The sequence below is a fragment of the Arachis hypogaea genome, chromosome 19, assembly GCF_003086295.3.
Source record: "Arachis hypogaea cultivar Tifrunner chromosome 19, arahy.Tifrunner.gnm2.J5K5, whole genome shotgun sequence".
Taxonomy (NCBI): Eukaryota; Viridiplantae; Streptophyta; class Magnoliopsida; order Fabales; family Fabaceae; genus Arachis; species Arachis hypogaea.
In genome coordinates, this window is record NC_092054.1 from 85,076,917 (window position 1) to 85,089,168 (window position 12,252).

At 40.9% G+C, this 12,252-nt stretch overlaps 1 non-coding gene across 1 annotated transcript; it reads left to right on the forward strand.

The window, feature by feature from the left end:
* The first annotated feature begins 8,338 nt into the window (after positions 1-8,338).
* Positions 8,339-8,445, forward strand: LOC112781027 (small nucleolar RNA R71). The gene has a single exon (XR_003191826.1). It is a non-coding gene; the product is annotated as a small nucleolar RNA R71 (small nucleolar RNA).
* Positions 8,446-12,252: the final 3,807 nt, after the last annotated feature.

Here is a 12,252-nt window from a genome sequence, read left to right on the forward strand (position 1 = left end):
ATTGCAGAATTTTAAATGGGAATGTGGGATTTGCTCATAAAAGTAAATGGCAGAAATTAAAGAGAATGGGTAGATCAGAGATGGGGAGTTCATTGGGCTTAGGAGATGTTGTAATTCTTTGGATCAAGTTCATTTTCATCTCTTCCTCAATCAATGCACTCATTGATCTCCTTGGCAATCTTAAGTGATTGAATTACAATTTCTTGCAATTTAATCTCCCAAATCTTGATCAATAGCCAATTCCTTGGTCAATTGCTTATGAGAAGAGATGAAGTATGGTCACTGATTATACCACATGCATTTTCCAAATCAAGTATTGAGAGGGTTATAGTCTCGTACCCATCCAAACCCAATTTGGTCCAGCATGAGAAAGTAATTCTAGCTTGATCTCTTCATTCCTCTTTCAAGGTTCAAAAGAGATCCAAGTTTGAATAGCTTCTCTTCCAAGATAACTACTCAATTAGATGAAGATCGAAAGCTTTCAAATAAAATCAAGAGAAAAGATAGAAGAAGAATAATGAAAATTAGTATTGATCCATCAAATTACAACAGAGCTCCCTAACCCAATGAAAGGGGTTTAGTTGTTCATAGCTCTGGAAAATGAAAATAAAGATGGAGAATACATCATAGAACTAGAAATTGCAGAGAAAGTAAAATACAGAGAGTAATTCCCTTTTTCCAACTACCAGAACTCCTTTATCAATTCAAAGCTACTCCTATATATACTACTCTTCTCAGTTTCTAGTTTGCTCTTCAAGTCTTGGGCCTTTGGATCTTGAGTTTGAAGCAGTTCTTTTCCTCATTTGGGCTTGGCTTTACTTGCAGAGAAAAAGTGCTAAGTGGGCAGAGACTTTAGCTCAGGGCGTTAGGGGTGTTAACATTTAGTGAAAGTATAAGTTCGAGAACGTTAGTGACACTTAACATTTTCACTAACGTTCCAATGTACCCCTTTGCCTCACGTTAGAGCCCACGTTAACTAGGTTAACGTGGCTTCTAACGTGGCCTTGACAACCTTCGAGAACGTTAGTGACACTCAACATTGTCACTAACGTTCCAGTGTGCCCCTTTTTGCTTCACGTTAAAGCCCACGTTAACTAGGTTAACGTGGCTTGTAACGTGGCCTTGCCAAACTTCGAGAACGTTAGTGACACTCAATATTGTCACTAACGTTCCAATGTGCCTCTAGATCTCACGTTAGAGTCCACGTTAACTAGGTTAACGTGGCTTCTAACGTGGCCATTCTTAGCCATCCCAATGTTAGTGACAATGTTGAGTGTCACTAACGTCGGCTCATCATTCATTCCTCATCGTTAGCTTCCACGTTAACTAATTTAACGTGGAAGTTAACGTGGCTCCTTGGGGGTTGTGTGGTTGCTTCCAACGTTAGTGACGATGTTGAGTGTCACTAACGTTGTCGACAACTTTCACTTCTTACGTTAGCTCCCACGTTAACCAAGTTAACGTGGAAGTTAACGTTGTGTGTTGCATCCTTAGGCCAACGTTAGTGACAATGTTGAGTGTCACTAACGTTGGCTTCTCTTCCCCCTTTAACGTTAGAGGCCACGTTAACTAGGTTAACGTGGGCTCTAACGTGGCCACTCATGAGTGTTTGCCAACGTTAGTGACAATGTTAAGTGTCACTAACGTTGGCTCAACTTCCCTTCTCCACGTTAGAGTGCACGTTAACTTAGTTAACGTGACTCTTAACGTGGGCAATGATGACTTTGAGAGTGTTATTGGCAATCACTTTTCTCATTAACCTTGCAAGTTACCTCCCTTTCCTTGCTTCCTTTGGTCCTGAAATCAAGCAACAGAGTGCATCAAAGTTCTAGTCCAAGTCATGGGTATTTGTCACTAAATTCATGCAAAATCCTCATGAAATAATGTAAAATGCACAATGTATGCTTGAATCAAGGTGTAGGTGAATATTTACCCAAAACTAGCTTATTTCCTAAAGAAATGCATGAAACTACCCTAAAAACAGTAAAGAAAAGGTCAGTGAAACTGGCCAAGATGCCCTGGCATCACAACACCAAACTTAAAGCTTGCTTATCCCTAAGCAAGTACTGGAACAAGAGAATGATGAATGGAATATCCAGAGGAATGAGTCATTCTTGTGGAAGTCATATCACTAATTTTATGGTGGTTTCATGCATAGCAACTTAGGTTCATTCCTGGCTTTCAGACTTTTATCATATCTTAAAACACTCACTTTGCTTACATCCCATGAGACTTTTATTCATTGATCCCTTTATTGTCATTTCAGAGCTTATTGGTGTTCTTAGGCTAAGTGCTCTGTAAGGGGGCAACTTTTTAAGATAAGCTTTTAGCCAACACTCCCGAACCAGTTGGTTCAAGGTGCTAGGTGTTGAAGCACCCCTAAGGACTTACTCCCTCAAGTCTCTCCCCCATACATACACACCACAGGCATATAGTTCATTTATTTTCTTTCTTGAGACCTTGGTGTCCAGCACCTCTTTGGGTTACTAAATGCTCTGTGGTGAGGGTTACTCTTGATAATGGACTTTCAGCTGATAATCTCGGGTTAGTTAACCCAAGTTACCAGGTGATAAAGCACCCCTAAGAGCTTATTCATCCAAGTAGATCCCTCACACAGGAACACCACAGACACATATCTTAAGATCAAAACCATTGGTGCCTAGCCTTATTGCTTACTCTTTTTCTTTTGTTTTTCCACTTTCATTATTCTTTTCTCTTTCTCTTATTAGGATCTTGTCATATACTTAGTCCCATGAGTATATTCAAAGCAAAGTATTCAGGCTAGATAGTTGTCATCCCACCTTATGGTTGAACCAACTTAGCTAACTTATGATCATACTACAAACTCATGAATGTACTCCATAGTGTGAACTCCACTCTGGTCTTTTGAAACATGAACATTCTCTCTTCATTTGATTAAAAAGGGACAAGCATACAAGTAAGTTAAGGAGGATGCAGTGACATAAAGACTAGCACACATAGACCTATTCAGAACTTAAAAGACAGAATTTAAAAAGGGTTCAACTACGAGTAACTACAAATCAAAAGTGCATTCGGACTTCCAACTTTCAACAATTCTGAGTACAATGGAATTAAGTAACAATACAACCTTTGGGTGATGATTTCTGGTTGGCCTCTCTCTTTGTCATCATCCTAATTTTTGCTGCCTAGCTTCTTTGGGTGGAGGTGCACCATTTCCTCATAAGGTTCCTGCAAGGTTACTGGAAGTTGCTTGTTCCCAAAGCACTTGAGACATAGTTAGCTTGCATGTATGCTGGTGCTTTTTGAACTCAATTTGGTGTGTGAACACCAAACTTAGTTCCTTGCCCAGTCCAAACATTGCACATATGCAGAGAACCCCATATCTTGTTGTCAACAAAGTAATGATAACCTATAGTCTAACTACATCTAAGTGGTTTCTCTTGATTGGATGGAGCTAGCAATGTTCTTCTGGAGTGGAGTGTAATTCTAACCAATGTCCTTTGGTGGAACACCAAACTTAGAATTACACCATCACTCTTGGATTGTTCTAGTGTGGAACACCAAACTTAGCTCCTTACAATACGGGGGAAACGACTTGTGATTTTTTTATTGAAATAAAGATGAAAGTGAAACTACCTGAGGTTGGGTTACCTTCCAACAGAGCGCTCTTTTATCGTCGCTAGCTCGACGAGTCCTTAATTACTTGAGATGGTACTTTACTCTGGGGTTTTCCCCCATGTTGCCCAGATAATGCTTGAGTCTTTGTCCATTCACTGTAAAAGTCCTCTCTGAACCTTCATCCGTGATTTCGATGTGGCCATATGGTGATACTTTCGTAACCATGAAAGGTCCGGACCACCTTGACTTAAGTTTTCCTGGGAACAGCCTTAATTTAGAATTGTAAAGGAGTACTCGCTGCCCCTTTTCAAAACTTCTGGGCACAAGATGCATGTCATGTCTTCTCTTTGCCTTTTCTTTATACATCTTAGTGTTTTCATAGGCTTGTGACCTAAATTCCTCCATCTCTTGCAGCTGCAAGATCCTTTTTGCACCAACAGCAATGCTGTCAAAATTTAGTATCTTGATAGCCCAGAGAGCTTTGTGCTCCAGCTCCAGTGGTAAATGATAAGCCTTTCCATAGACCAGTTAATATGGAAACATTCCAAGTGGAGTTTTGAATGCTGTTCTGTATGCCCAAAGAGCATCATCCAGCTTCTTCGACCAATCCTTTCTAGATGCACCCACAGTCTTTTCCAGGATCCTCTTCAGCTCTCTGTTGGATATCTCAGTTTGCCCACTTGTTTGAGGATGGTAAGGTGTGGCTACTTTGTGTTTTACCCCATATCGTAGGAGGAGAGCTTCTAGTGGTTTGTTATAAAAGTGACTCCCTCCGTCACTGATGAGGCATCTTGGGACTCCAAACCGGCTAAAGATATTTTTCCTGAGGAAGTTCATGATTACCTTGTTATCATTAGTTGGGGTTGCAATAGCCTCTACCCACTTGGAAACATAATCCACTGCTACCAGGATGTACTTGTTTGCATATGAGGTTGGGAATGGTCCCATGAAATCTATTCCCCACACATCAAACAGTTCTAGTTCTAAGATGAAATTTTGTGGCATGGCGTTTCTTTTGGGCAGGTTTCCAGATCTTTGGCATTCATTACAGCTTTTTACTAGTTCCTTGGTATCCTTGAAAAGGGTGGGCCAAAAGAATCTACTTTGTAACACCTTTGCGGCAGTTCTGTCCCCTCCAAAGTGCCCGCCATAACATGAACCGTGGCAATTCCACAGGACTTCTCTTCCTTCTTCTTCCGAAACACATCTTCTAAGGATTCCATCTGAACATTTCTTGAAGAGATATGGCTCGTCCCAGACAAAGTATTTTGCATCATTCATGAGCTTCCTTTTTTGATGTTTATTGATCCCTGGAGGTAATGCACCAGTTGCCTTGAAATTTGCAATATCTGTAAACCATGGTGCTTTTTGAACTGTCATCAACTGCTCATCGGGGAAGAGCTCGTTCACATTTGTATCATTTCCTCTACCTTGATCATGAGGGATTCTGGATAGGTGATCTGCCACCTTGTTTTCCACTTCTTTCTTGTCTCTGATTTCAATATCAAATTCTTGCAACAGTAAGATCCACCTTATTAGTCTTTGCTTTGATTCTTGCTTGGCAAACAAATATTTAAGTGCTGTGTGATCTATAAAGACAATCACTTTAGCACCAATGAGGTATGATCTAAATTTGTCAAATGCAAAAACTATTGCTAGCAACTCCTTTTCAGTTGTGGTATAATTTCTCTGAGTTTCATTAAGGATTTTGCTAGCATAGTATATCACACGAACTAAGTTATCTTTCCTTTGTCCTAACATTGCCCCAACTGTAAAATCAGATGCATCACACATCAATTCAAATGGTAAGTTCCAATCAGGTGGGGAGATGATAGGAGCAGAGGATAACCTCATTTTCAAATGTGCAAATGCTAGCATGCATGTTTCATCAAAGATAAATAGTGTATCAGATACAAGGAGATTGCTTAAGGGTTTGGCTATCTTTGAAAAATCTTTAATGAACCTTTTGTAAAAACCAGCATGCCCTAAAAAACTCCTAATTGCCTTGACATCACTGGGTGGGGGTAGTTTTTCAATAAGTTCTACTTTAGCTCTATCAACCTCAATGCCTTGGTGAGAGACCTTGTGACCAAGGACTATTCCTCCTGTCACCATGAAGTGGCATTTTTCCCAGTTCAAGACCAAATTCTCTCTTGGCATCTTTTCAATACCAAGGCGAGGTGATGTAGGCAACTAGGAAAGGAATCTCCAAATACCGAGAAATCATCCATACAAAAAATCAATGAATTTTTCTATCATATCTGAAAAGATAGAAAGCATGCAGCGTTGGAAAGTTGCAGGAGCATTACATAACCCAAATGGCATGCGCCTATAGGCAAACACTCCATACGGACAAGTAAATGAGGTTTTCTCTTGGTCTCTCGGATCAACCACTATTTGGTTATATCCTGAATAACCGTCGAGAAAACAATAATATGCGTGCCCTGCAAGTCTTTCCAACATCTGATCCATGAATGGAAGGGGAAAATGGTCCTTTCGTGTAGCCTCATTGAGTTTTCTGTAGTCTATGCACATCCGCCATCCTGTGACAGTCCTTGTAGGTATGAGCTCGTTCTTCTCATTGGTAACCACAGTGATTCCTCCCTTCTTGGGCACAACATGTATGGGGCTAACCCAAGGGCTGTCCGAAATTGGGTATATGACCCCTCCTTGCCAAAGCTTCATAACCTCTTTCTGTACCACTTCCTTCATGATTGGGTTCAGCCTTCTTTGGGATTGAATGGATGGCTTGGCATCATCTTTCAACAGTATTTTATGCATGCATATGGCTGAACTGATTCCTTTCAGGTCAACAAGGGTCCATCCAATGGCATCCTTATGCTCCCGCAACACCTTGAGTAGCTCATCCTCTTGATCTTGACTGAGGGATGAATTTATGATCACTGGATAGTTTTCATTTTCTCCTAGATATGCATATTTGAGAGTGGGTGGCAGTGCTTTGAGTTCAAGTTTAGGGGCTTCTGACTTTTCGTTCCCTTCCTTTGGTGCATCTGGTATATGTATTTCTGCTGTGGCCACCTCTTCACTTGATTCAGATTCTTCCTCCACCAATCTCTCGTCTTCTTCAGGTTCATCTTCTTCAAAATTCTCCTGCACTTCATCCTCAAGTGCATCTAACCTCATGCATTCCCCCAATTGTTCGGGTGGGTAACTCATGGCCTTGAACACATTGAATGTCATCTTTTCATTGTGTAATCTCAGGGTGAGGTCACCCTTCTGAACATCAATGACAGCTCCAGCAGTGGCCAAGAATGGCCTTCCCAAGATGATAGAGGTCTTGGCGTCCTCCTGCATGTCCAGCACCACAAAATCTGCTGGAAATATGAAATCTCCCACTTTTACCAGCAAATCCTCTACTATCCCGTGAGGGAATTTGAACGATCGGTCTGCCAGTTGTAGGGCCATTTTTGTTGGTTTCGCCTCCTCAATTTTCATCTTTCTCATCATAGCTACTGACATCAAATTGATGCTGGCCCCTAAGTCACAAAGAGCCTTCTCCACTGTGATTTCTCCTATAATACAAGGGATCTGAAAACTCCCAGGATCCTTCAGTTTCTGGGGTAGTTTATGCTGAATGATAGCACTACACTCTTCGGTTAGTATCACAGTCTCATTGTTCTTCCAGCTTCTCTTCTTAGTCATTAGCTCCTTCAAAAATTTGGCATAGAGTGGCATTTGTTCTATGGCTTCAGCAAAGGGTATGTTGATTTGTAGCTTCTTGAAGATTTCCAAAAATCTCAAGAACTGGTTGTCATCTTCCCTTTTCTTCAATAGTTGGGGATATGGAGCTCTTGAGATGTTCAGTTGTGGTATCCCTTTTTCTTTCTGCAGATTTAGCGTGGACGGTTGAACTCCATCTTGCTCTTCTCTCTTTTCATTTGAGCCTTCTTCTTGTGGTTTTTGGGGACGTTCCTTCAGTTCCTTCCCACTCCTAATTGTGATAGCTTGACACTCCTCCCTTTTGCTTGAATGGGCATCATAGCAAAAGTTGTGGTTAGGAAGCTACTTAAACAGATAGCTGATTTGTGTCTCCAGTTTCTTGATGGCAGCATTTTGATTCTGCATGTTTGACTGCACTTCCTCTCTGAATGCTTTACTGTTTCGAATGTCTTTGCATACTCCTTCAATTAAGGTTTCGATCTTAGAGAGCTTGTCATCAATTGATGGGTGATTCGGAGCAGATATGCTGTTTTGGTTTTAATAGGCGTGTGGAGAAGTGTTGTTGATGGAGTTATAACGTCTCTGGTCTTGGTTTTGCTCTTGCTCACTTCCCCACCCAAAGTTTGGGTGGTTTCTCCATCCAGGGTTGTAGGTTTTGGAGTATGGATCATAGTTTTTCCTTGGTGAATTCCCAATGTAGTTGGCTTGCTCCTGACTCCCCTATGCTTCTCCATTCACTCCTTCTTGGGTTGTTGATGAAGTGGAGATTGCTGCTACTTGGTTCATCTCCATCTTCTTGGTGAGGTCAGCCAACTGCTGGGTAATGAGCTTGTTTTGGGCCAACAGAGCATCTACATTGTTTAGCTCCATTACTCCTCTTGTGTTCCCTCTTTCGGAAGCATAGAAGTAGTCGTTCTCTGCTACTGTTTCAATAACATCTATGGCTTCCTCAATAGTCTTCTTCTGGTTCAAAGATCCTCCGGATGAATGGTCTACGGCCTTCTTTGACTCATAAGAGAGTCCTTCATAGAAAATGTGCAGCTGCACCCATTCGTTGAACATATCTGGTGGGCACCTCCTTGTTAGGTCTTTAAACCTCTCCCATGCTTCATATAGAGTCTCACCATCTTGTTGCCTAAAAGTTTGGACCTCAGCTCTCAGCCTATTGATTCATTGAGGAGGGTAAAATCTTGCTAAGAATTTGTTCACCACGTCTTCCCAAGTTGTCAAGCTTTCCGTTGGGAAAGATTCCAGCCACTTGGCTGCTTTGTCCCTAAGTGAGAATGGAAATAGGAGCAGTCTATAAGCGTCAGGGTGAACACCATTAGACTTCACTGTGTCACATATTCTCAGGAAAGTGGTCAAATGTTGATTGGGGTCTTCTTGAACACCTCCTCCAAACGAACAGTTATTCTGAACAAGGGTGATGAGCTGTGGTTTAAGTTCAAAGTTGTTGGCATGGATTGTTGGCTTTTGGATGCTACTTCCATAATTGCCTGGGTTTGGATTGATGTAAGAGCCCAAAACTCTTCTATCCTCCCCAGCATGATTTGCTCTACCTCCTCCCCCATGGTTGTGATCCTCTTCTTCATGATGGTTTTCCATGTTGTCTTCTATGTTTGTTTCAAAGAATTCCTCTTCTTCCTCAGCACCAACCACTTTCTTTCCTCTTGCCTCCCTCCTTAATCTAAGGAAGGTCCTCTTAGGTTTAGAATCGAAGGAAGTTGAAGCCCCACTTCTTCTCCCTGTCATACAACCATCAAGTGCAAGCAAGAAAAGATAGGTGCAGAAAGTATTTGTGTCAGAATTACTGTTAGTTGTGGGTGATGCAATATATCAAACAGTTAGTGGGTTAGCAAACAGAATTGAAAATAACAAAGAAAAACAAAACAGTAGAGGGGGAAGGGAAGAAGTTCAACTAAAACAAAAAGTAAATCACTCAAACAGAAAATGAAATTCACAAAAATAAAAATGCTCAATCTAGTGATCTTCCAATTTAATCATTGTTGATGCACAATCAATCTCCGGCAACGGCGCCATAAACTTGATGCGGGTGGAAATTTGTCTCTCAACAAATCTCCTTTCGGCAAGTGTACCGAATTTGTCGTCAAGTAAAAACTTACAATAGAGTGAGGTCGAATCCCACAGGGATTGATTGATCAAGCAACTTTAATTAGAAGAACGTTCTAGTTGAGCGAATCCAGAATTTGGGTTGAGAGTTGCAGAAAATAAAATGGCGGGAATGTAAATAACAGAAAAGTAAATGCTAGAATTAAAGGACTGGAAGTAAATGACTGAAATTAAATTGCAGAATTTTAAATGGGAATGGGGGATTTGCTCATAAAAGTAAATGGCAGAAATTAAAGAGAATGGATAGATCAGAGATGGGGAGTTCATTGGGCTTAGGAGATGTTGCAATTCTCCAGATCAAGTTCATTTTCATCTCTTCCTCAATCAATGCACTCATTGATCTCCTTGGCAATCTTAAGTGATTGAATTATAATTTCTTGCAATTCAATCTCTCAAATCTTGATCAATAGCCAATTCCTTGGTCAATTGCTCATGAGAAGAGATGAAGTATGGTCACTGATTATACCACATGCATTTCCCAAATCAAGTATTGAGAGGGTTATAGTCACATACCCATCCAAACCCAATTTGGTCCAGCATGAGAAAGCAATTCTAGCTTGATCTCTTCATTCCTCTTTCAAGGTTCAAAAGAGATCCAAGTTTGAATAGCTTCTCTTCCAAGATAACTACTCAATTAGATGAAGATCGAAAGCTTTCAAATAAAATCAAGAGAAAAGATAGAAGAAGAATAATGAAAATTAGTATTGATCCATCAAATTACAACAGAGCTCCCTAACCCAATGAAAGGGGTTTAGTTGTTCATAGCTCTGGAAAATGAAAATAAAGATGGAGAATACATCATAGAACTAGAAATTGCAGAGAAAGTAAAATACAGAGAGTAATTCCTTTTTCCAACTACCAGAACTCCTTTATCAATTCAAAGCTACTCCTATATATACTACTCTTCTCAGTTTCTAGTTTGCTCTTCAAGTCTTGGGCCTTTGGATCTTGAGTTTGAAGCAGTTCTTTTCTTCATTTGGGCTTGGCTTTACTTGCAGAGAGAAAGTGCTAAGTGGGCAGAGACTTTAGCTCAGGGCGTTAAGGGTGTTAACATTTGGTGAAAGTATAAGTTCGAGAACGTTAGTGACACTTAACATTTTCACTAACGTTCCAATGTACCCCTTTGCCTCACATTAGAGCCCACGTTAACTAGGTTAACGTGGCTTCTAACGTGGCCTTGCCAACCTTCGAGAGCGTTAGTGACACTCAACATTGTCACTAACGTTCCAGTGTGCCCCTTTTTGCTTCACGTTAAAGCCCACGTTAACTAGGTTAACGTGGCTTCTAACGTGGCCTTGCCAAACTTCGAGAACGTTAGTGACACTCAACATTGTCACTAACGTTCCAATGTGCCCCTAGATCTCACGTTAGAGTCCACGTTAACTAGGTTAGCGTTGTTTCTAACGTGGCCATTTTTAGCCATCCCAACGTTAGTGACAATGTTGAGTGTCACTAACGTTGGCTCATCATTCATTCTTCATCGTTAGCTTCCACGTTAACTAAGTTAACATGGAAGTTAACGTGGCTCCTTGGGGGTTGTGTGGTTGCTTCCAACGTTAGTGACGATGTTGAGTGTCACTAACGTTGTCGACAACTCTCACTTCTTACGTTAGCTCCCACGTTAACCAAGTTAACGTGGAAGTTAACGTTGTGTGTTGCATCCTTAGGCCAACGTTAGTGACAATGTTGAATGTCACTAACGTTGGTTTCCTTCCCCCTTTAACGTTAGAGGCCACGTTAACTAGGTTAACGTGGGCTCTAACGTGGCCACTCATGTGTGTTTGCCAACGTTAGTGACAATGTTAAGTGTCACTAACATTGGCTCAACTTCCCTTCTCCACGTTAGAGTGCACGTTAACTTAGTTAATGTGACTCTTAACGTGGGCAATGATGGCTTTGAGAGTGTTATTGGCAATCACTTTTCTCATTAACCTTGCAAGTTACCTCCCTTTCCTTGCTTCCTTTGGTCCTGAAATCAAGCAACAGAGTGCTTCAAAGTTCTAGTCCAAGTCATAGGTATTGCAGCATACAATTTGTCACTAAATTCATGCAAAATCCTCATGAAATAATGTAAAATGCACAATGTATGCTTGAATCAAGGTGTAGGTGAATATTTACCCAAAACTAGCTTATTTCCTAAAGAAATGCATGAAACTACCCTAAAAACAGTAAAGAAAAGGTTAGTGAAACTGGCCAAGATGCTCTGGCATCAATTAGAAACAAGGATTACCCTGTAAAGGACTGACCAATCCCTAAGGCAGCCAATTGGGCTAGTGGAGAAAACCCTTGGCAAGGTTGGAGAGTTATTCCTCCCAGTAGACTCTGTGATACTTGACAATGGAGAATACACAAATAACTCCCTTATTGAGGTTGAGAGAGGGGAAATGGTGCCAAGGTTAAAAGAGGACTGGATGGTGTTCTAGGTTTTTAAACCTCAACTATCCCCTGACAAGGTAGGTACTTTCATACAATATTCAGTATCTCAACCTTCTCCCTTGATTCAAACTAATTTAATCTCCTCTAACACTAAATGTAAGTTTGGTGTTAGATGTACACTATCCACCAAGGAGGAAGGCCCTAAGAGGAAGATGCCTAGGGGATGAAAGAATAAAAATGTCCCTACTGAAGGCTTCTCACCAGGGATGAGGGTAGTATTCACTGCAAGCCTAATCCTGTCTCATGCAGTAAACAAGATCCTGTCTCCTGAGCATATTAAACTGATCTAAGATATCACAGGAAGGAAGCTCCCAGTCAGAAGTAAGGATTTAATCCTCTATAACTATCTTCCTCCTTGAAGGAGCTTTCCGTCAAGCTAATGACGATAAAGAAGTGCTTGTTAGG